The 3,279-nt window shown below is 36.4% G+C and overlaps 1 pseudogene across 1 annotated transcript; it reads right to left on the reverse strand.

The window, feature by feature from the left end:
* Positions 1–1,334: 1,334 nt before the first annotated feature.
* Positions 1,335–2,130, reverse strand: LOC306667020 (small ribosomal subunit protein eS1-like; annotated as a pseudogene). Its single transcript has one exon. The product of its transcript is annotated as a small ribosomal subunit protein eS1-like (transcript).
* Positions 2,131–3,279: the final 1,149 nt, after the last annotated feature.

Raw genomic sequence — 3,279 nt, forward strand, 5'->3', positions numbered from 1 at the left:
AACCAAGAAGGATCCTGCTGAGTTAAAGACCTAAGCACAGGTCTCCCACTGAGCTGGGGAGACAAAGAATTGAAATCAAGTGTCCACCAAGGACAAGGGTCCCTGACCATTATTCAATCCTTCTGTGGAAACCTTTATTGATTACACTTAAGGAGAAATAAACTGGAAATGGGTCAGTCTTCTAAAAACTTAAAGCACAACCTCAAATATATTCTGGCACCTCAATGTTTACTTTCTAGTGTTATAGGTTATCTGATGAAAATATCCATATTTTCTGTTTTTCCTTTGACATAATACATGTAATTTTTAAAGCTGTGTCAAATAATTAATTTATATTTCTTATTTGTCTGTTTCTATTGTCTATTGTTTTTATTTTCAACCCCAGGGATTGACATGATTAGAAACACAGTTTAAATTGCTGCTTGTCCCTATTTCTTACTTAACCTTGCACCTAGGACATAAGTCCCAAACTTCCTTAGCAGACCCTGAATGCCAACTTTTGACACTACTTTAAATTTGCCAAACTCAGTTTATTAGTCTCTCTGTAGCCTCTTCTGGAATCAGTAAATACTTTTGCAGTCTAATCAGGGACATACAAGTGTGCATGTGCAGGGATAAAACTAAGTATCAAGAAGTATTTAAAAAGAACATATATTCAATCTTCACAAAAAGATTATTTTTTTCTTATTACACTTACTTGGAGTGAAGAGGAAAATTTCTATAGTTGAGAATTGCTATATATTTTAATAAGGTTTACAGAATATTTTAAAAATTATTTCACAAGGAAATTACAGCTAATGTCCACCTTGTGCATACATGTTTCTCTATTTCTAGTATTAATTTTAGTATTTAGTTCTAGGATCTTATATAGTTTGCTGACAGGTCTTTCTCCAAGGAAGTCGGTTCCATTCTATTAAATGTCTCCTCTTCACTTTGAATAGGTGCATCATGCAGATTGAGGGAACCTGAATTACAACTCAGGGAAAATTACAAGATAAAGACAATGAAAAGAGTCTGAAATGTCTGCCTCTGGGCTCAAGAAGCCAATACCCAGAGAAAATAAGAACTTCAGGTATCAATATAACTGTATGGCACTGTAGAATATGACCAAATTAAGTTGTACCCAAGAGGAACATAAGATGTTGGTTATCAAATGAGTATCATAATCTTGTTGAAATTATAGTTAATCAAAAATACTATGTAAACTACAATTCTTTATGTTCTTTTATTTTTATTTTTTGGTACCAGGAATTGAACCCGAGGGCATTTTACCATTGAATTACATCATGAGTCCTTTCTATTTTTTATTTTGGGACAGGATCTCACTAAGTTGCTTAGGGCCTTGCTAATTTGCTAACAGATTCTTGAACTGGTGGTTCATATCCATCAGCCTGTTCAACTTTAGCACCTGTCTCGTCCCCAGTAGTTTTTCCACAACTACTACCTTCACCATGAAGCTCCATGAGTTTTCCCAATTTAAACTTGGGCTTCTTCAGCATTTTTACTTTTCTAACAAAGACATCATGAAGAGGGTAAATTGATTGACAAGCCTTCTGTATGTCTTTCCCAATACTGTCTGGAATCAGTTTATTGACTACTTCTTTCAAGTCATTTCCATCATCTTCTTTCGGATTTGGCGGACCTGTTGGTGCTGAGCATAAGAGGTCTTCCATATCTGATTGTTGCATTTTTTAGTAAAACCAACACAAAACAGACACAGTAAATAACCATCTGTAGTCTTGACATCAACATGAGCTTTGATCATCGTCTGCCATTTTTTGTCCATTTAACACATTTTGTCACAGGTAAGATCCCTGCCATGGAAGTTGGTCAGGCAGTTTTTCCCCTGAACGTCCTCAGTAATTAGTTTGAATTTCCTAAATGTAACTTCATCATTCTGCAGATCAGCAAGACTCACTTCAAACACATGACCCTTGAGGCCATCAGATGCAATTTTGGTTCCTTGGGTCCTTGTGACTAATGTTCTTTCAATATTTCTTATATTGAACACAGCCGGTGCTTTCACATCATACCAATCTTTCTTAGAAAATGGATCAACCACTTTCTTCTTCGCTCCCTCCTTGCTGCCTTTCATAAGGCGTTTGTTCTTGCCTACCGCCGTGGTAGCTCAGAGAGCCAAAAGGCCTAAGACTGGTCTTGATCCTCCTGCCTCAGCCCTCTGAGTCCCTGGGATTAGAGATGAGGGATACCATGCTGGGGTCCTGATTCTTTAGTGCAGACAAATGGCAATTCTAAGACTTAAGCCTGGCGTTTGGACTGCAGAATGAAAAGAAGGACATCTCTATTTGTCTGTGATCTATTTATACTTTCTGAACATCACAGTAAGATAGTGTCAACATGGTCTAAGCCAACTTAATACAGGTCTGTACTAAGTTGGGGAACTCAAGGCTCAATCAAAGACTGACTATGCCTTGCTTTTCTGCCATGTATTCTACTTTCTTGAGGTGGATTATGTGTGAATATTTTCATTTCACTTAAATAATCATCCCATTGAACTCAGTATTCTTTTTCCTTGTCCACCACATTTCTCCCAGTTAGGAAAATCTTCTAGAGAAAGATTTATTGTGTCAAAGGTACTTGATGTTATTTAAAGTTTGCTTTCAAGTTACAAGCACACGATTTGCACTTTCCAGTCACTGGAAAGCAGGTGACCCTTTTTCCTGAACTTGGCTGGAAATACCCAGTCTTCCAATTTTCATCTTTTGGACATTTTCCTGTAATTTCTACAGGTTAGTTCTTCACCTCATAGACTTGTTATAAAACACAGTTTACCTCATGGGCTCTTTGAGGGAGTTTCTGTCACATCGGTTGTACCTGTATGGATATCTCTAAAAGTGGATTATTTTTTCCTTCTCTCAGTATTCTATATACATGTTTTTGAGGGTTTATTACCCCATATATTAACCATAGCTTCTGATTTATTTAAGAGTTTTATTTCTGTGGATTCATTAATGAAAGCATCATTGAATCCAAATCTAGAATGATATACTATACCATGTGTCAAACATAAATTTTATTGAATTGAATTGCCCTGAGAATAAAACCTTCTGCAGATTTACATGAGAAAGCATAGCAAAATAATGTTTCTCTCCTCTCCAGAATAATTGCAGAATGGCTCTGTGAACTAATGGCATTACTAGGTGAGTAACTTGTTGAACAAACTATTGTAGAATCAGAAAGTCTCAGGGCAGGATGAATCTTAAATGACCTTTGACCTGGTTAACTTTCTTTTATGATTTACCAGGCACATAGCTATGT

The sequence above is a fragment of the Sciurus vulgaris genome, assembly GCF_902686455.1.
Source record: "Sciurus vulgaris genome assembly, chromosome: 7".
In the NCBI taxonomy this organism is placed as follows: Eukaryota; Metazoa; Chordata; class Mammalia; order Rodentia; family Sciuridae; genus Sciurus; species Sciurus vulgaris.